This window comes from Schistocerca cancellata, chromosome 5 (assembly GCF_023864275.1).
Source record: "Schistocerca cancellata isolate TAMUIC-IGC-003103 chromosome 5, iqSchCanc2.1, whole genome shotgun sequence".
Lineage (NCBI taxonomy): Eukaryota > Metazoa > Arthropoda > Insecta > Orthoptera > Acrididae > Schistocerca > Schistocerca cancellata.
In genome coordinates, this window is record NC_064630.1 from 679,749,438 (window position 1) to 679,771,210 (window position 21,773).

The 21,773-nt window shown below is 42.0% G+C and overlaps 1 protein-coding gene across 1 annotated transcript in view; it reads right to left on the bottom strand.

Moving 5' to 3' along the window:
• Positions 1–21,773, bottom strand: part of LOC126187577 (neural cell adhesion molecule 1-like) — a 101,856-nt gene that overhangs the window by 490 nt on the left and 79,593 nt on the right. The window lies entirely within an intron of this gene.

Here is a 21,773-nt window from a genome sequence, read left to right on the forward strand (position 1 = left end):
GGTTAACGTATTTAATTCCTGTTGAAAATGTTTACTCATTGTTGATATATTTTGGGTATAGACAATGTGGTCACAAAAAGTCTGAAAAGCTTGTAAGGGTGGTGCAGGGTCGGATAAGCTGAGAAATTCTCTATAGATAGAAATTCGATACGATGCACCCGTTTTAGAGATGGTTAGCACTGAAGTTAGCTAATAAGTTCAAACAGCCTACCAGAGTCGTTGTTGCCAAACATGTTGTTCTTCTGGTCTCCTAAAACCCAAGAACACAGGGCCTCAAAAATTAGATATTGGCGGCAGTAAGGACCAAACCGGAGCCAAAGGCTGCGCAATCATCATCGCGATGAGAACAACTGTCACGGTCCGACCGCTTGAATTTGCGCAGGCGACGGCCCGAGTGGCAAGCTTCAGTGCTGATTAAGTCGGATATGGCCCGCAGAACCGATTTTGTTTTTCTGACCAGTATTTCACATCAAAATCTACGCTGCAACACATTTACAGAATCTTTTAAAACAATTTCTCACTTCTAAGGGTGTGTGTGTGTGTGTGTGTGTGTGTGTGCGTGTGTGTGTGTGTGTGTGTGTGTGTGTGTGTATTATTATTATCATCATTTATTGTACATAACAGGCCATAAAGGCCCAAGACAGAGTCCAAAAGAAATATTATAAACCAGAATAACACGCCACACAAAGATCAATGACACAATCAGTGACACAGGAATTAGCATTGTCCTAATCACAGTTACTCGTATTTATTTTATTTATTTATCTACACTTGAAGTTCCGTAGGACCAAACTGAGGAGAAAATCTCCAATGTCATGGAACGTGTCAGCACATGATATTACAACACAGAAATAATAACAGATAAAAATAAACGTTCATAAACCTGAAAAAAGTCAGTCCATAAGTTTAAGTACACCCTATCAGCAATACAATAAGAATCAGCTTAATTTTTCAAGGAACTCATCGACAGAATAGAAGGAGTGACCCATGAAGAAACTCTTCAGTTTCGATTTGAAAGCGCGTGAATTACTGCAAAGATTTTTGAATTTGAGTGGCAGCTTATTGAAAATGGATGCAGCAGTATACTGCACACTTTTTTGCACGAGAGTTAAGGAAGTCCGATCCAAATACAGGTTTGATTTCTGCCGGGTATTAAGCGAGTACAAGCTGCTTATTTTTGGGAATAAACTAATATTGGTAACAAGAAACAACAATAAGGAACATACATATTGAGAGGCCAATGCCAAAATACCCACAGTCGTGAACAGAGGTCGACAAAAGGTTCGTGAATTCACACCCCTTATTGCCCGAAGCTCCCGTTTCTGATCCAAAAATATCCTTTTAGAATGGGAAGATTTACCTCAAAATATAATACCATACGACATAAGTGAATGAAAATAAGCAAAGTAGACTAATTTTCGTGTCGAACGATCACTCACTTCTGATACCGTACGAATAGTAAAAATGGCAGTATTAAGTCTTTGAACAATATGCTGAGCGTGGGCTTTCCACGAAAGGTTACTATCTACCTGAACACCTAGAAATTTGAACTGTTCAGTTTGACGAATCATATGTCCGGTCTGTAAAATTAAAACGTCAGGTTCTGTTAAACTGTGTGTTGGAAACTGTAAAAACTGAGTCTTACAGCGATTATTTTCTACAAGCCATGAACTTAGGTCATCTACTGCACTACTTGAAACCGAGCCAATGTTGCACGCCACACGTTTTACTATCAAGCTAGTGTCATCAGCAAACAGAAATATTTTATAGTTACCCATAATACTAAAGGGCATATCATTTATATAAATAAGGAACAGGAGTGGCTCCAACACTGATCCCTGGGGTACCCCCACTTAACAGTACCCCACTCAGACCCCACATCACAATCATTCTCAACATTGTGAATAATGACCTTTTGCTGTCTGTTGCTAAAGTAAGAGGTAATCCAATTGTGAGCTACTCCCTATATTCCGTAATGGTCCAACGTCTGGAGCAACATTTTGTGATCAACACAATCAAATGCCTTAGTTAAATCAAAAACTATAGCAAGCGTTCGAAACCTTTTGTTTAGCCCATCCAGTACCTAACAGAGAAAAGAGAATACAGCATTTTGAGTTGTTAAACGACTTCTAAAGCCTAACTGTACATTTGATAGCAAATCGTATGACGTGAAATGATCAATTATCCTTACACACACAGCCTTTTCAATAACTTTTGCAAACACTGATGACATAGAAATAGGTGTAAAATTATGTACATTATCCTTTTCTCCCTTTTTATAAAGCAGCTTTACTGCTGAGTCCTTTAATCGCTCAGGAAACTGACCAATCCTGAAGGAAAAATTACAAGCATGTAAACACTGGGCTAACATGTACAGCACAGTACTTTAATATTCTGCTAGACACTTCATGATAACCATGAGAGTTCTTAGTCCTCATTGATTTAATTATTGACTCAATCCCCCTCTTGTCTGTAATACAGACAAGAGGGAGCATTTGCCAAGGAAATTGTATGATTTCCTGTAGAAACTAAATTTTTATTTAATTCACCAGCTATGCTTAGAAAATGATTGTTAAATACTGTACATATATCTGATTTATCATTGACAGAATTATTTTTACTGCAAACTGACTTTATATCGTAGGGCTTTTGCTGCTGACCAAACACTTCCTTCACAACTGACCACATGGTTTTCATTTTATCCTGTGAATTAGCTATTCTGTTTGCATACCACATACTCTTTTCCTTCCTAATAACATTTTTAAGGCCGGCCGCGGTGGCCGTGCGGTTCTGGCGCTGCAGTCCGGAACCGCGAGACTGCTACGGTCGCAGGTTCAAATCCTGCCTCGGGCATGGGTGTGTGTGATGTCCTTAGGTTAGTTAGGTTTAAGTAGTTCTAAGTTCTAGGGGACTTATGACCTAAGATGTTGAGTCCCATAGTGCTCAGAGCCATTTGAACCAATTTAACATTTTAAGTACCTTTCCATACTGTTTGTAATGGTCTACTTGATTGTGACTATCTCTAACATTTTCATATAATTCCCACTTTGTTCTACATGATATCCTTATCCCACTAGTCAGCCACCTGGGCTGCTCATTACTTCTAGTAACCCGTTTAGAATGTTCTGATGGAAAGAAACTCTCAAAGAGCATGAGAAATGTGTTAAGGAAAGCATTATAGTTATCATCTATGTTATCAGCACTATATACATACTGCCACTCTTGTTCCTTGATAAGTTTTAAAAAATTCTCTATTGCTGTTGGATTAACTTTCCTACATAGTTTGTAATTAAATATGACATTTGTTTGAGTAGAAAAGCCTTTTACTGTTAAAATTTGTGCATCATGGTCTGAAAGGCCATTCAAGCTTTTACTAACAGAATGCCTATCTAGTAATGAAGAATGAATAAAAATATTGTCTATGGCTGTACTACTGTTCTCCTGCATCCCAGTTGGAAAAAACACAGTCTGCATCAGATCATATGAATTTAGGAGATCTACCAACTTCCTTTTCCTTGCAACATTATACACAAAGTTTAAATTGTAGTCACCACATATAACTAGTTTCTGGTACTTCCTACAAAGTAAATCAAGAACCGTCTCTAGCTTCCGCAGAAATGCTCTGAAGTCAGAGTTAGGGGACCTATAAACAACAACAATTAGAAGTTTAGTTGCACTAAATTCTACTACCGATGCACAACATTCAAATATCTGTTCAGTGCAGTGTCGTGATACGCCTATGGACTCAAATGGAATACTGCTTTTTACGTACATAGCCACTCCCCCACCCCGCAAGGAACTCTTTGAGAAACGGCCAGCTAATCTGTAGCCTGATAAGGGAAGCTTCTGAATTATCAAATTATTTAAGTGGTGCTCTGATATACCAATAATTTCAGAGTCAACATCTATAAACAGTTCACTTACTTTATGTCTAATACCTCTACATTTTAATGAAATATGCGAATTCCTTCTCTACTTGGAACCATTACATCCTCGGAAGGTGAGCCCTTAGTTAGACGGACTTCCATTAAGCAGGTATACCTATCAGCTGACTTCGTTCTAAAACAGGTGCAGCTCTAAAGCCAACTACTACAGGAATTTTTCCGTAGGTGACACCACAACCACCCACTATACTTATACATATAAGCTTAGCCAGCCTCCTCTTCCCATACCTATTGAGTTGCAGGACATGCCTATTGAAACCCGATCTACTGATAGACCCATCTGGCACCACTGAGATGTGACCCATGACCTCTGCCATTATCACCCTCCTGCCGGCCGCGGTGGCCGTGCGGTTCTGGCGCTGCAGTCCGGAACCGCGGGACTGCTACGGTCGCAGGTTCGAATCCTGCCTCGGGCATGGGTGTGTGTGATGTCCTTAGGTTAGTTAGGTTTAATTAGTTCTAAGTTCTAGGGGACTTATGACCTAAGATGTTGAGTCCCATAGTGCTCAGAGCCATTTGAACCATTTTTTTTATCACCCTCCCCAGCCCCACGTCAACACGCCTAACAGCCGCATTAAGGTGAGGCCGATCATGACGCTGAAACAGTTGCTCGAAATGCACATCCACCAGTTTGAGTAGCTATCTTTACGAGGTCACCACCTACTTCATATTCCCCGTCCCTACAAGACTGTTCCCTGCTTCACCCACTGTCCTCCTTCGTAAAATTCTTACATAACTCTTCTATGCTGTCAGTCAACTGAGCCAACCCCGCACTAGGCTTCACAATGCTGGTGACCTGGTACTCACTCCCCAACACTTCCTGCAACTGCTGGCCCACACCTCAATATGGGAACTATCTAGCAGCAGAACCTTCTCCTTTCTGCTAGACTTTGCAACTAACCTAGGCCTCCTAATTGCTGAGGACTGCTGCATGTTCCCTGCATCTACAGCTACACGAGGCTCCTCTCCAGTCAGCTCTGACAGTTGTTCATATCTATTGCATGTACGCAAAGTAAAACTGTCTGAATACCTCCTCTTCCTAGCTGACTTGAGGCCAACTGCCAGTTCCCATTCCCCACCACCTTCCACCCTCCTCAACCTATCTAGTTCCTCCTTTGCGCATTGTAACTGCACCTGAAGGGCACAGATCTTACGCTCCTGCTCCTCTATCAACTTATTTCTACAACAGATTCTGCTATCCCAGGAGAGGACCTCACCACAATGACCACTGGCTTCCCCATTTCATTCCCCCCCCCCCCCCCAATTGAAATACTTTGAACAAATCCCACACTGTAACCCACTATTCACAAACCTATGACAGAGCCCACACTTCTCGCTCATGGTATAATTTTACAGTTACTGAAAAAAAACTATACGTCTACGTCACCAAAGTTCAGTTACACCAGTGGAACTATTAGCTAAAACCAGAAAATTCAAACGGCCACTGGAACACTAAGCGAAGTTAAAACACTGAATGAAAATTTTACTGAAATATTTCACTAGAAACAATAAGAAACATCATTTGAAAACTAGAGCACGAAATTTACTCAATGACTTCAACGCACAGAAAACTCTAAAAAACATAGCGAGCGAACGATTACAAAAGATTATTAAGTCGTTATTTCGACACAAACGGCACGCAACACCGTTGAAAACTATTAAATTTAATAACTGTATAACAAAGCACAAATAATTTTGTCAGTACTTAGCTTTATAACCGCTACAGCAGCAATGCACGCTGCAAAATATAAACACACTACTGAGGCTCGAGGCTTAGACGATCGACGCAAGCACACTCACAAATAATAGACCACTCGAGTCAATAACACAGGAAGAAAGACTTAGATTAATTTCTGGCAGATGTTGTTTACTTTCTTCTGTCCATTGCATCTTCCAGGGATGCTGTTGGTACAACCTTCTGCAACGTCCTCATCACTCTATATTTCCACCTAGTCCTTGGACGACCTCTTGGACATCTTCCAATCAGCTGGGAATTGAACACTCGATTGGGGATAGATTCTACAGCTCTTAAGAGATTACCCAACCACGGGAGTCGTCGTCCTCTAATGGTCGTACCAACGTCAGCTTTCCCAAAATTTTGGTACAAGTCTTTCTGCCTTCTTTCCCATCTTCCATTTTCTGTGTTGAATGTAGATCTTTCTGAGCACTTACCTTTCAAATACGCTTTTCAAGTGCTTGTGAAGTCGCCCATGTTTCGCAGCCATACAACAGAACAGGTTTTACCAGTGCCGTGTAAAGTTTGATCCTGCTGTTTTGTGAGACCAAGCGTGACTTTAGTAAATTATTGAGGCTAAAGAAGGCACGATGAGCATTAATTATTCTCAGTTGAATCTCTTTCTCAACCTCGCTTTCATTAGATAGAATCGATCCCAGGTACTTTTATTTCTCAACTCAATGAAAACTGAGTCCCTCTATATTGATAGTGGTAGGGAAATCCTGTCGGCGTTAGATGATGATACATTTGGTTTTCTCGTCGTTGACAAGTAATCCCACTTTGCTTGCCTCTTTCATGAACTTAGTGGTGTCAGACACTATCTGATTAAGCGAGTCTCCCATAATCATCACGTCATCGGCAAAGGTCAAGATTGTGTCAGTTACAATCATATCCATCTTCCTGTTGTTACCAATTTCAGGTCGTACCTTTCTCAAACCGTGTTGAACAGAGATGGCCTCTGACATTTTGTTTCCAAATCATACTTGGCTGCTTGTATCTGTATAACATGCTTCAATCACTTAGATGTATTTTCTTGTGATGCCCAGCTCCTGCATTATCCTCCATAATGCCGTCCGATTGGCAGGCCTGTCGGAAATCTATGAATATGAGGTGAAATTTTCTATCAAATTCATAGTACTTATCCATTAGCTGTTGTAGCGTAAAGATGTGATCTATGGTTGAGCGTCCTGCCACGAATCCACATTCATATGGTCCTACGATCTCTTGTAGAGCAGGTTTCAAGTGACTAAGTAACAGGGACGTTACGACTTTATAACCTATCTCAAGTAGCAAGATTCCTCGATAATTGTCTACTTTTGTGGCACCCCGTTTTTTAAAAATTGGGCTTACAATTGCTCTCTTCCATTCAACCGACATCTCCCCTGATGACCCGATTTTGACAATAAGCTGTGTTAACGTCTCCAGTAAAACTTCCCCTCCGTTTCTAACCCAGCGCTTTACCACCTAGCGCTTTATTGTTTTTGAGTGTCTCTACAGTTTTTCTTATCTCCTCCTTTGAAGGTTCAGGTACATCCTCTTCCTCTGTATTTAACTCTCATTCTTGTTCTACACTTTCTTCAGGAGTTTCTACATTTAGCAATTTTCTGAAATGCTTTCCTAACTGATCTACTTGCTCTATATGAAAGTACCACATTCCCTTCTTCATCTGTTAGGATTAAATGTTTGCTGTTTATAATTGCCTCGAGTAAAACCTGCCAACCTGAAAAAGAAGTGCGGTGTTTTCTTCGATTCCTCAACTGCGACCAATAGTGTCTTTCTACATTCTCTGTTCTTCCTTCTAATGAGGCTGTCTGTCAGTCGTCTCACTTCTGAGTATGTAGCCTGAGTATCTTCTGACGGGTGATTTACCACTCTAATCTCTTCTCCATTCTATCTTGACCAGCCGATTGCCATTCATCACCAAACTATGGTTTATTTTTGGGTTTAGCTTGTCGTCCCAAGCACTTCCTTTGCACTATGGATAACCACTTCCTTCAATTGTGTCCATATTCCTTCTAAATTACCCATGGCCTCTGTTGACAAAAGTTTTAGACAGATATTCAAAACTACTAAAAAGTTGTCTGAGTTCATATCAGTACCGCAGTACATTCATGCTTGCTTGATGAATCCACAATGTCTTCCATCCAGGAATGCATGATCAATCTGGTTTTTCGTCTTATCAATTGGTTATATCCATGTGGTTTTATGTATCACTTTCGGTGGGAGTAGGAGCTACTTCCCAGGTACGTATACAGGGTGAGTCACCTAACATTACCGCTGGATGGTGAGGTACACGTTCGACATGCGTTTCATAGGACGTGGAGGACGCATAAATCGGCCAGCTCGTTCTCTTGATCTTACACCTCTCGACCTCTTTCTGTGGTGTACGTTAAAGGAGAATGTGTACCGTGATGTGCCTACAACCCCAGAGGATATAAAACAACGTATTGTGGTAGCCTGCGCTGACATTACACCAGATGTACTGCGGCGTGTACGATATTCATTACGCCAGAGACTGCAATTGTGTGCAGCAAATGATGGCCACCGCATTGAACATCTGTTGGCCTGACATGACGGGACACACTCTATTCCACTCCGTAATTGAAAACGGAAACCACGTGTGTACGTGTACCTCACCCCTCATGGTAATGTACATGTGCGTCAGTGAAAAAGACCAATAAAAAGGTGTTGGCATGTGGACGTAATGTGCTGTTCCAGTCTCTTCTGTACCTAAGGTCCATCACCGTTCCCTTTGGATCCTTACGTAATTCGGTGCTCTCCGATACACACGTTCGAACAGCGGAGGAGTGGTACTCAAGCGTCAACTTTAGGTTACAATATCTCCGGGTGTAATTAACCTTTTACAATGCAACAAACGGCACTGATTACGTATTTGTCTATATGTTCAGATGTGCTAACAAAACTAACGGAGTTCCATTTAATAAAACGTAGGTTTGTGTTAAAAAACATAGTTGGCTCAAATGGCTCTGAGCACTATGGGACTCAACTACTGTGGTCATAAGTCCCCTAGAACTTAACTACTTAAACCTAACTAACCTAAGGACATCACACACATCCATTCCGGAGGCAGGATTCGAACCTGCGACCGTAGCGGTCGTGCGGTTCCAGACTGTAGCGCCTTTAACCGCTCGGCTATTCCGGTCGGCCAAAAAAAAAAAAAAACGAAAATCCGTGCATTTTTATATGGTTTGTATTAACCAATTACACTAGCCCCTCTCCTCACGTTCGGTCTGTGGAATCGATTCGTCAGTATTTGATGTGGTTTACGAAATATATCCAGCGGTAGTGTTAGGTGACTCACGCTGTATATATACGCCTGTAAGGGTGTATATATATATGAGTGTGTGTGCGTGTGTGTGAGTGTGTGTGTGTGTGTGTGTGTGTGTGTGTGTTTTATACGAGGGGACTTCAAAAGACAAACTGCTCTTGTCGTGAAACGCTAAGACATTTGCGCAACAGGAGTAGTGCACTCTCAGAAGTGACTAATTATTGTGGGTTTCTTACAAACTCAGTTCTGCTGCGTTACAGCTAACAGGTGCCTCAAATTGTGCGGATAAAATGATAGGGCAACTAAAAAAGTAAACCCGATTCTTGTGGTCAAAGCGTCTAATCCGAACACAGATTAAACACATATTAACCACGAAATTCCAACTGTATTTGTAGCAACACTGAATGCTGTATACAACTTTAGTGAAATGGTGACAATTTGACCAGGGCCGCTCTGGTCAATAACTGAGAAAACAGGTTACACCAGGCCGGTGATGAAAATATGCCTAGGTTCGTATAAAAGCACCAAAATAAAAATATACACTGACAAAGAGCTGACACCACAAGTACAGATAAACTGCAGCGCATGGGTGAAATATAAAATCTACACAGTTCAACAACTACATCGACGATCTGGTCCAGGGAATGGATGAATGACGAACAGCTCAAGACAAAACAAGAAGGACAAATAAAGTTCCAAATACAGTGCTTTTTGCCAACGATCAGCTAAGGACAGTGAAAATAAACTACAAATTTCGTACGTGGGTTAAATAACATCTGCCTAAGTTACAACCTGGAGCTTTCTACACCTAAACTGATAACAATGGTCGTTTTGCGAAAATACCAGATAAGGGCCAAGACAATCATCGGCAACCAGTTAATAGAAAAGGAATCCCATTTCCAGTATCTAGGATGCGACATAACTTTTGAAGAAGAGAGACATAAGTAAGAAAAGTAACATCTGTAAACATACATGTAACCCCGATACGAAGAACACTAAAGGGGGAAAACAAGAACAGAAACAAAATAGAAATTTTATGCATTCGTGGCACTATCCACTTTAGTATACGGTGAAGAGAGTTGGACATTAACATCAAATGGTGTAAGATACCTTGAAAAACCAGAAATGAAGTACCTTAGGTAAGTTAAGAGATGTAGAAGAGAAGACAAAATAACAAATGAAGACATAAGGAAAGACCTCGGGGTATATTAGTTAACTGAAAAAGCAATCCAAGAAAGCAGCATCGGAAAAAGCATGTACTGCGTATGTCGCCTGGACAAGCGATGGAAAACAATCCTATTGGAAGAAGGGGTATGGATATACTGAGGAAGAGATCGTGAGGGCGAAAGTGGCATGGGGCTTAACCCTTTATTGGCGGAAGAAGAAGTAGTGGGTTAGAAGAGGTACTAAAACAGTTATGTGAAGAGATTACGCGATGTGAATTAGAATTTTATTTGGTAAGACAAGATGTAAACATTGGGAGACATCGGGTATCACTGCCAACAGAAGTGAAAGGGGATTAGAACGCGTCTCGGATAGGAAGAAGAACGTGTGTGGTACTTTCAGTCTAAAAATCCTCCAGAAGGAGCAGCAAGAACAGAATGTCTAAAACCACCATCTTCACTTACGTGCATCTCTTCGTGGCAGGTGAGATTAACGAAGTAACAACTCACCAGAATGAATTAAACATGAAACTCCTGAGTTAAGCAAAGTGTTCACGTGAATCTACAGTTCACCAGTTTTCATCCTTTGTACAACATAAATTGTACGCAATAAGGAGCACAACATACCTAAAAATATCTCGGTCAGAAATTCGAAGTCTGCAAACTAGATCATTCCAAAAAGTCTCATTATTACAGCAAGCCAAGTAAGTTTTACTGAATGCTGTGATAGACAACAATGTGAGGTAGGTACATGACACTATTTTTAACATACCCACCAAGTCCCTGTAAACAACGTTCGGAACTTTGTACCAACTGTTGTGTTCCTTGACAACAGAAACGCCCTTCTTGGTCACGAAGTAATTCGAGAACGTCCTCAGAGTGGAAAAATTTCTTTCCCTCGCACGTTCTTTCATCTTGCCGAAAAGATGAAAATCACGTGTTCCTTGATCCAGATTTCACTTCATCAGTTGCGTGTATCATCTCACGGCAGATGCACGCCACTTTGGATTTGGTCCATGTAACGCCAGAATTGCCGGTGAACCAATGGACAATTTGTGTACACTGTGGTTCGTCCGTTATTCGTACTGTGGCAGAACTGTGTCTGCAGGATAATGGGAGCATGCGCCTTCTTCTGGCAATGCGCTACTTTTAGGGCACAATAGTTTTAGCTTCGGACGACAGCGTAACTTTCTGTACGAAGTCCCACAGTACAAGTTGCAAGCAAGAAAGTGTAAGAGGGCAGCTTACAAAATATGTGGCATAATATTCGCAGGGTGTATGGTTGAGGGGAAATAGAGAGCTCACTACGAATCACTCTAGGTCACCGCTTCCTTTACGTTCGGATGTAAGAAGGTATCAGGGGAGGCCTATTATATTCTGGAAGCAGTCTACAAGAGACGCAGGAGATAGAGGACCCTGTGAGGGAACCTCATTCTGGACGCAACGAACGAGCTGATATAAAATTATCAAGGCGACCATTGAGATTCACCTCGTACCACTACAACTAAATATAAGAAAGTGATTATTATATGAAAGGGAGGGTGTATGATGCATAATAACAGGTAGCGCTCAAGGAATCAGTGGCACATATCACGGAGAACCCGATCAAGAAACTATGCTTTGGTAAAACGAAGAGGCGCATGGTTCATGCACCCATGGTGCATGCTGCTCATTGGCGACAAAGACTGGAATTGGCATTCCAGTATGTGAATACCACAACTGGGCGTCCACTGTATGGCGAAATTTGGCCGCTTCAAACGAATCCCGGTTCATGTTCCATCGGGCAGATTTCGCCGGCCGAAGTGGCCGTGCGGTTCTAGGCTCTGCAGTCTGGAACCGCGAGACCGCTGCGGTCGCAGGTTCGAATCCTGCATCGGGCATGGATGTGTGTGATGTCCTTAGGTTAGTTAGGTTTAAGCAGTTCTAAGTTCTAGGGGACTAATGACCTCAGAAGTTGAGTCCCATAGTGCTCAGAGCCATTTGAACCATTTTTTGGACAGATTTTGAAACGTCCCCTTTGAACAATTATACAAGACTGTGCTTAAACTGACACACAATGTTTTTAGCGCAACGCAATCTGACTATCAAAGATCCCTGCAAAAGAATGGCCCTGAGTAACATTAAACTATACCTTTCAGAAATCACTTACCTCACAAATATCTTCGTTACTCGAACTACTGCAATACAGCGAGCGCCACTACTGCCAGCTAAATAAAAGATTCAAACTACGGAAGGCACTAACTACTGATAGGGATAGTTAGCAAATGAAAGATATTAATAGAGAACAAACAATGTATTTACCTTAATAGTCATAATATATATATATATATATATATATATATATATATATATATATATATATATATATATATATATCTATATATATATATATATAGCAGTTCATGACAAATTACAAAACTCCGCCATCTCTCTCCCCACATCCACCACTGCTGGCGGCTCACCTCCAACTGCGCAACGCTACGCGCTGTTCACATCCAGCTGCCGCTGCCCAACACTACAATGGCAGACAACAATGCAAACTATTGTTTGTTCTCTATTAATATCTTTCATTTGCTAACTATCCCTAACAGTCTCCAAAAAAATATCTTGAAAGATCGACGATTCTTGTCTGATGTGGACGTGCAGAAGACACTTACGGACTTCATCACGTAACAGGGCACCGTGTTATACAAAATGGGCATCTTCAGCTATGTTTGTTTGTGGGACATTGCCTCAATGCTCACGGCGTTACTGTCTGATTGACATAACGATTCTGGACCGTATGACCTTCGAACCGAAACGTTTCGATCGTCCATTATATAAAAACTCACTCTACATAGGGGATTCAGAAACAATCTGGGAAGCTTATAAGGATGTAATAGGGTAGGTTGTGCTGAGAAATAGGCCGGCCGCGGTGGCCGTGTGGTTCTAGGCGCTCCAGTCCGGAGCCGCGCTGCTGCTACGGTCGCAGGTTCGAATCCTGCCTCGGGCGTGGGTGTATGTGATGTCCTTAGGTTAGTTAGGTTTAAGTAGTTCTAAGTTCTAGGGGACTGATGACCACAGCAGTTGAGTCCCATAGTGCTCAGAGCCATTTGAACCATTTTTTTTGTGCTGAGAAATAATAGTTAACAGATAAAAATCTATAGGTTCTCCCGTTTCCGAGTTAACCAGCATTTAAGTAACCCAATCAGGACGCTGCACACGTAAATTCGATCGGCCCACAATAGATGGTATCGCAAAACGCGTTCGTCATTTGGTTTCCCAAAACCGAACAGAGAGCGTTACAATGTTTGGGGATGGGACGGCAGTAAGGACTGAACCACATTCATAGGCTGAGCAGTCTCGTTTACTACCATCTACACTATGAGAACAACTGAAAGTAACTGTATCTGGTAGGGCACCTAAATTTACGCTCGCAGTGGTCTAATTGGCTAACCTAAGAGCTAGTTAACTAGGAAATGGCGAAACATTCAGAATATTTTTCTTAACACTTATTTCTCAGGACAACATATTCTGCAACACCCTTGCAAGCTTTTAGGACTATTTCTGATCACCCTGTATAGTCCCAAACTACCTTCGAACATAACACTGTATTCTCCTCCTTGTACTCAATACGCTTAATAAGTAATCTATCATTATTTTCTGTTCTTTCAAATGTTACTATTTTAATTCCCAGCAGTGTAGTGAAAAAGTTCAGCTTAAAAAGATCTTAAACATCACGATATTGTTTATAGGTGAATTTACGCATTGTCCCTTATGTACGAGGGTTGCCCAGAAATTAATGCACCGCATTTTTTTCTTCAACAGTTCTTTATTGAACATAATGGGAATTATACACACGAAATTTTTCCACTTAATCTCCATCCCGTTCTATGGCCTTCTGCAATGCGAAACAACGGCGTGCATGCCCTTCCGGTACGAACCCTTCTCCTGGTGACAGGATGGGGCTGCGTCAGGACTGTAGGGTGGATGGGATAAGGCTCTCCTACCCTGATTTGTGATGTGCGCAGCAGTCCTCAGACTTGTACGGGGCCGAGCGTTATCGTGTTGCAGCAAAACGTCTCCTTGATTGGTGTGGTGCCGAAGTCGCAGGAAGCGCGTCTTGAGTGTTGTTAATGTGTTGACATATGTTTCCTAATAAATGGTAACGTCTCTTGGCACCACATGAGTGAAAATCACACCTTCGCAGTCCCAGACCACGGTGATCATGATTTTACCGGCGGAAGTAGTTGCATTGAATTTTTTCTTCTGTGGGGAGTGGGAATGGCGCCATTCCATCGACTGTAGTTCTGTTTTGGGGTCAAGATGGTGAACCCAGGTTCCATCACCTGTCACAATCCTGGGCAAGAAGGGGTCCACTCAGCTTCAAAGTGTTGCAACAGCCCACAGCTCGTGGTCGTGCGGTAGCGTTCTCGCTTCCCGCGCGCGGGTTCCCGGGTTCGATTCCCGGCGGGGTCAGGGATTTTCTCTGCCTCGTGATGGCTGGGTGTTGTGTGATGTCCTTAGGTTAGTTAGGTTTAAGTAGTTCTAAGTTCTAGGGGATTGATGACCATAGATGTTAAGTCCCATAGTGCTCAGAGCCATTTGAACCATTTTTTTTGTTGCAACAAATTAAGACAAATGTTTTTCCTGCGTGATTTGTGATCCACCGTTAGACACTGTAGGAGCAATCTTGCACACACTTTTGAATATTCAAGAGTGCAGATAATTGCATCCACACTTCCTTTGCTGAATGACAGACGCAGCGTCAACTGCTGACTCGTAATGCGGCTGTCTCGTGAATGACAACATAGGGTCGCTGCAACGCGTGTGGTATGACAGCAGTGGATGGTCTCCCCGACTGCTGTAAATCGTGGAGCTCCGCCGAACCACCTTCTGTTGACCTCACCCTCCCTGCCCAGCGACTAACCGTACTTCTGTCAACAGAAGATGCTACATAGACTTTGCACAAGCGTTTGTGAATATTCGCCACAGTTTCATTCTCTGCTGTGAGAGATTCAGTGCTTGTAACGTACATCACCTACAGACGCCATTTTGAAACTGTCCTGCAGCTACGCTATCTGTTGGAAGTGACGGAAACTTGTCGCGCTCACTCAAGAGACTGCCAGTTATACCTATTGTAATATTTCTGGCTTATTCAGCCATCATATTAGGCTCCAGGAAGCTATTCCCAGGGTAGTGGAGATGCAAGAAGCATAGAGATGACGCAATGTGGTATGAGGTACCGGTGACAGATGTTAGATCCGGTACCATTCCCGTGAGAAAGGCCGCCTGCATGATGCTGCTGCTCTGTGACTGGCTGCTGTGTTCGGCGGTAGGGCGCCAAAACGTTAAACATTAGTTGCTGTTATTAATTAAACCTGTCATCCAAATTACTGCCGATGCACTTCGGTGACGTTCGGGTCACGCCTCGCTGGCTTGGCGCTCGAAGTGTCTCGGGCAGTCCGACTCTCCAGTTCTGACCGATCCAGTGGAAAGACGTCTGTTATAGAAGTATTTGTTTCATGCAATTTTATTTACTACAGTTCCGACCGTCGCTAGGTACAGACATGTTGTCTGTAATAGTAGTATTTGATTCATGTAATTTTATTCTCCAGTTCTGACGGTTCCAGTAGAGAGACATGTTGTCTATGATTTTAGCCAGATATAATGACTGTGGAAAGATATGTTCAATATGTTGTGATCAAGTATAGTTTCTCGTGTCTATATCAATAAAAACGCGAGTGGCATCCCAAATGAGTTTATTCGTAGCAGCAGTTCCTTGCGAAGTTAGTTTCAGTCTCAAGAAAAAGAATCCACGACCTGCGTGCTGTTTTCTGCGCTGGGGACATCATCATCATGAAGACAGCAGGTTAGTGAAGTGTACAAGAACTTATGTATTCCACACAGGGCAGCGGAAACAACTAGGCACCTCACGTGTACTGCAGGCACAGTACAAATGTGCTCAGTGACACGTCATCTGCAGTAATGCAGAGGAGATAAAGAAGAATGAAAGTATTAACACTATCTCACTTTTATCCCTTTTTTTCCTGCCGTACTATACATACACAACGTTTCCCATTCGTAGTATTGTTTTCCGCTGATAAAAAAAAAGAGGTGCATGACTTCCTGGGCAACCCTCGTAGCATCGTTTTTGCTTCAAAACCACCATATTCTGTTTTGCACCAGTATTTTGTAAGTATTAATATTAACTGAACATGTCTTAGGTCTCAAATTCCCAGTACCGATGTCAGTTTGGTCACCAGGTTTTCAAAACTAAAGCCCTCTATTTAGTCGACCATCCCAGACAGTAATTCTATCTGATTGCTCCAGACAGGACACCATCCTACCGCGATTATTACTATGAAACTGTTTACGAATTGGAGAATGAGTGTGGCTGAACCATGCATTCGGTCGACGACTACGCTACTTTGCTGTTGCCACTATTGCCGTAAGTTTATCAGCAGTTGACTTGTATTTCTTCTGTTGTTAAAAAAAGTGTATTATATATACACCACAAAAACAGAAACCTCATTTGGTACCGGCGTCAGAAAAACATCAGTTTCTAACTGCTCCACCTAGTGTGTGACTGCTAAGTTTCCGCAGTTGTTATCTGTATGCGGTCTGTGAAGTTTTCACGGTACCTCCAAACTTTTCTGAATATCTATTCAGATACTTTGGTAATACCGCCTCGTGTTCTTGGGCAAATAATGTGCAGAGAGATTCTCTGGCACTCAGAAAGAAATACTCAAGTACAGTACGTGCTAGTGACATAGAATAACACTCAATCTTTGCCAGACAACGGGTTATTGTCCTAATTCCCCAGGGATTCTACTTACCCTAGCCCTGCCTATTTTACGCTTTGTTCTAATTCGCTAGGAATTCTATTTACTCTCGCTATCTGCCTACTTTGTGCTTCACTGCTCCATAAATCAAACTTTTCGTGTTCTTTGTCTTTCGCTGTTGAACACAACATTTATCTATTAAAAAAAAAGAAAAAGAAAACATAAAAGTCCTTTAACACCTTCCTGAGAGGCAGTCTCCACTGCTTTCAATCTGACTATGCAAGCTTAGACCGGATGGGGTTTAAATTCAGAGAAATAATATTAACGACGATTGAGAGGTATTTAGCAGAAAAATTAATAAGAGCTGGCACTTAACGCCCATGGTGCACAAAGTAGGTCATAACATGATTACAGAGGCAACGAAAGAAGTAAGCCAAAATTAAAAGCCAAAAAAATCCCCAAATTGGTGAAGTTTGACAGAAGCTCGAAATGTAGAGTAAACTTTAATGTGAAATGCTCTTAATAGTTTCTACAATGAAACTCTTTCTGGAAATCTCGCAGAAAATCCAAACAGCTTCTGGCTATATGTGAACCACACTAACGGCAAGACGCAATCGATACCTTCACAGTGCGATAACTATGCTTATGATATTAATGACAGTGCCAATAAATCAGGGTTACTAAACACTGTTTTCCGAAAGTCCTTCACAAAAGAAGACGAAGTAAATATTCCAAAATTCGAATCAAGAACAACTCCCGGGTACCCTTTGCGTAGCGATGCAGCTTATAACGCTTAATAATGGAAATGTCTTCGGTCGAGTATGTATACCAGTCAGGTTTCTTTCAGACTATTCGGATACAGTAGCTCCATTCATAGAAATCATATACAACAGCACCCAATTCGACAGATGCGTATCTAAAGACAGGAAAATTTGTGCAAGTCCGCCAATACCCAAGAAAGGAAATAGGAGTAATCCGCTGAATTACAGACCCATATAACTAACGTCGATTTTCGGGAGGATTTTGCAACATACACTGCGCTCGAATAATATGCAACACCTCGAAGAAAACAATTCATTGAACAATAGCCACGCTGATTCAGAAAGCATCGTTCTTCAGAAACTCAACTAGCTCTTTACTCTCATGAAGTAATGGCTGCTAGCGACAGGTGACATCAGATTGATTCAATGTTTTTAGATTTACAGAAGGCTTTTAACACAGTTCCTCACAAGCGACGTCTAATTAAATCGCGTGTCGATGAGTGTCGCCTCAGTTGTGTGACTTGAGTCGCGATTTTCTCTCAGAAAGGTCACATTTCGTAGTAACTGACAGTAATTCATCGAATACTACAAAAGTAATATCTGGCGTTCCTCAGGCAAGTGTAACAGACCCTGTGTTATTCCCGATCCACACTAACGATTTAGGAGATAATCTGAGCAGTTCTCTTAGGCTGTTCGTAGATGATGCTGTCATTTACCGTAATGTATGTCATCAGATGATCAAAAAGAATTGCAAACTGATTTGATACCTGTATGGTGCTAAAAGTGGCAATCTAAATCAAGAAAAGTGTGAAGTCATCCACATGAGCACTAAAATGAAACGGCTAAATTTAAGTTAGACCGATGGCCTTTGTAGTCTGGCCCCTTGAACCCTCACAAACCAAATTTAAGTTACACGATAAATCACACAAAACTCAACTAAACACTTGCATATTACAATTACGCATAACTTTAATTAGAACCATCGTATAGATAATGTTGTGTGGAAGGCAAATCAAAGCCTGGGATTTATTGGCACACCACTTAGAAAATGAAACAGATCTACTAAAAAGACCACTTACACTACTCTTATCCGCCCTGTTTTGGAGTATTGCTGTGCGAGGTAGGATCCTCATCAGATAGGATTGACAGCGTACATCGAAAAAGTTCAAAGAAGGCCGACTCGTTTTGTTTTATCCCGAAACAGGGCAGAGAGTGCCACGGATATGATATCGGCGTTGTCAAAGAAGGCGGAGAAGCAGACGGAGGTTAGCGGCATTCTCTTACACTTGGGATGGGGAACTGCCCCTAAAAGCTGGAAACCAGCGCTGTCAGTGGCGTATTGACTGGAAACCACAGAAATAAAGACACCTAATGTTTTCCGCAGGATATGTGCTCTTAATTGAAACGGTGTCATGAAAATCTCACCACTGCCAAAAATTCCAGTTTAGTGTGTGTGTGTGTGTGTGTGTGTGAATGCCTAAGGAACCAAACTGCTGAGGTCATCGGTTCCTAGAGTTACACACTAATTAAACGAACTTATGCTACGAACAACACACGCACACATCACACACATGCCCGAAGGAGGACTCGAACCTCCGGCGGGGGGAGGGGGGAGGAGGGGGAGGAACGCGCAATCCGTGACATGGCGCCTCAAGGGGACAGTTACAAAGAGGAAAATTATGGAATGAGCAACGAAATAGTAAGACTCAACAAGACGAAGGGTGAAGTGTCAGAAGTATGAACGCAGTAGAGAAGCTAGATACTGGAAATGCTCTCGTGTAATGGATGTCAGTGAAGTGAAATGGAAAGAAGACAAGGGTTTCTGATCAGACGAATACAGAGCAAAATCAGCAGCAGCCGAAAATGCTATATCAGGTACAGGATGCGTTACGATGAGGAAGGTACTGCTGAGAGCGGGCTACTTCGAACATTTCAGTGATAGGTTTGTTCTCACCAGATTCGACAGCAAACCAAAGCCGACTAGACATGCCTACGTCGCAAGAGACGGTGAAGAGATACAGAATTTACTTAAAGGTAAATGAAAATCTAGTAACCACTGGAGATTGGAATCCGGTTGTAGCGGAACCAGAAAGACAAACGATTGCGGGAAAGTATAGTCTTGGCAGTAGGAAAGAGAGAGATGAAACACTATTGGAGTTGTGCAGTTTATTTCAGCTATAATTAGTGAAAACATTGTTCAAGAATCACAAGAAGAGGTAACTGGGAGGAAGCGTGGGTAACAGCAGTAATATTTCAACTCATGAACGAAAAAAGAAGGTGCAAAAATGTTCAGAAAAAGACGGCAATACAACAATGCAGGTTGGTTAAAAACTGTCTGAAAAACTTGTAAACGTATTGTAGGGTAGGAATGGATGAGAAATAACTGTAAGGATAAAAATTCGATACGTTGAGCCGTTTCGGACTTACTTAGCAATGAAGCCAATCAGGCCGTTGTGCACACAAACTCAAGCTGCCAATAAGATACAATTGATGTCAATTATTCTCATAGAGTGGATGATAGCACACGGAACTGCTCAGCCTTTGGCTCGGGTTAGATATTTACTACCGCACCATGTACAATTTTTGTATCGCTCTGTTGTTCAGGTTCAGGAAACCAAACGAATAACACGTTTGGCGACGTGATCTCTCGCTTCTACATCTACATCCATATTCCGCAACCCATCTGACGGTGTATGGCTAAGGGTCCTTTGAGTACCTCTATCGGTTCTCTCTTCTATCCCAGTCTCGCATTGTTCGTGGAAATAAAGATTGTCGGTATGCCTCAGTGTGGGCTCTAATCTCTCTCATTTTATCCTCATGGTCTCTCCGCGAGATATACGTAGGAGGGAGCAATATACTGCTTGAATTCTTGGTGAAGGTATGTCCTCGAAACTTCAACAAAAGCCCGTATCGAGTTATTGTGAGTCTCTCTGGCTGAGTCTTCCACTGGAGTTTATCTGTCATCTCCGTAACGCTTTCTCAAGTACCAAATGATTCTGTAACGAAGCGCGCTGCTGTCCGTTGGATCTTGTCTTTCTCCTCTATCAACCCTATATGGTACGGATCCCAATCCCGTGAGCAGTATTCAAGCAGTGGGCGAACACGTGTACTGTTACCTATTCTTTTCGGACTGCATTTCCTGAGGATTCTTCAAATGAATCTCAGTTTGGCATCTGCTTTACCGACGATTAATTTTATATAGTCATTTCATTTTCAATCACTCCTAATAACTACTCCCAGATAATTTATGGTATTGCTTCCAGTTGCTGCCCTGCTGTATTGTAGCTAAATGATAGAGATTTTTTTATTTACTATTAAAAACAGTCTTGATCACGATAGTAAATATTTGTAAGAGATTTATCACTGCCTCTCCCATAATGTATTCAAAAGTAATAAATGATAAAGGAACTTTCTTTCTATGCATTCGCAGCACATTACACTTGTCTGCATTGAGATTCAATTTCAATTCCCTGCACCATGCATCAATTCGTTTCAGATCCTCCTGTATATCAGTACAATTTTCCATTGTTACAATCTCTCGATACACCACAGCATCATCTGCAAAAAGCCTCAGTGAACTTCCGATGTCATCCACGAGGTCATTTATGTATATTGTGAACAGCATCGGTCCCATGACACTCCCCTGTGGAACACCTGAAATCACACTTACTTCGGAAGACTTCTCTCCATTGAGAATGACATGCTGCGTTCTGTTTTCTAGGAACTCCTCAATCCAATCACACAATTGGCCTGATAATCCATATGCTCTTACTTTGTTAATTAAACGACTGTGGGGAACTGTGTCGAACGCGTTGCGGAAGTCAAGAAACACGGCATCTACCTGTGAACCCGTGTCTATGGCCCTCTGAGTCTCGTGGACGAATAGCGCGAGCTGGGCTTCACACGATCGTCTTTTTCGAAACCCATGCTCATTCCTGCAGAGTAGATTTCTAATCTCCAGATAAGTCATTATACTCGAACATAATACGTGTTCCAAAATTCTACAACTGATCGACGTTAGGGATATAGGTCTATAGTTCTGCACATCCATTCGACGTCCCTTCTTGCCATTTGAAATTGCGCCCCCAACGCTCGCGTTGCCTAACTTGAATAACAG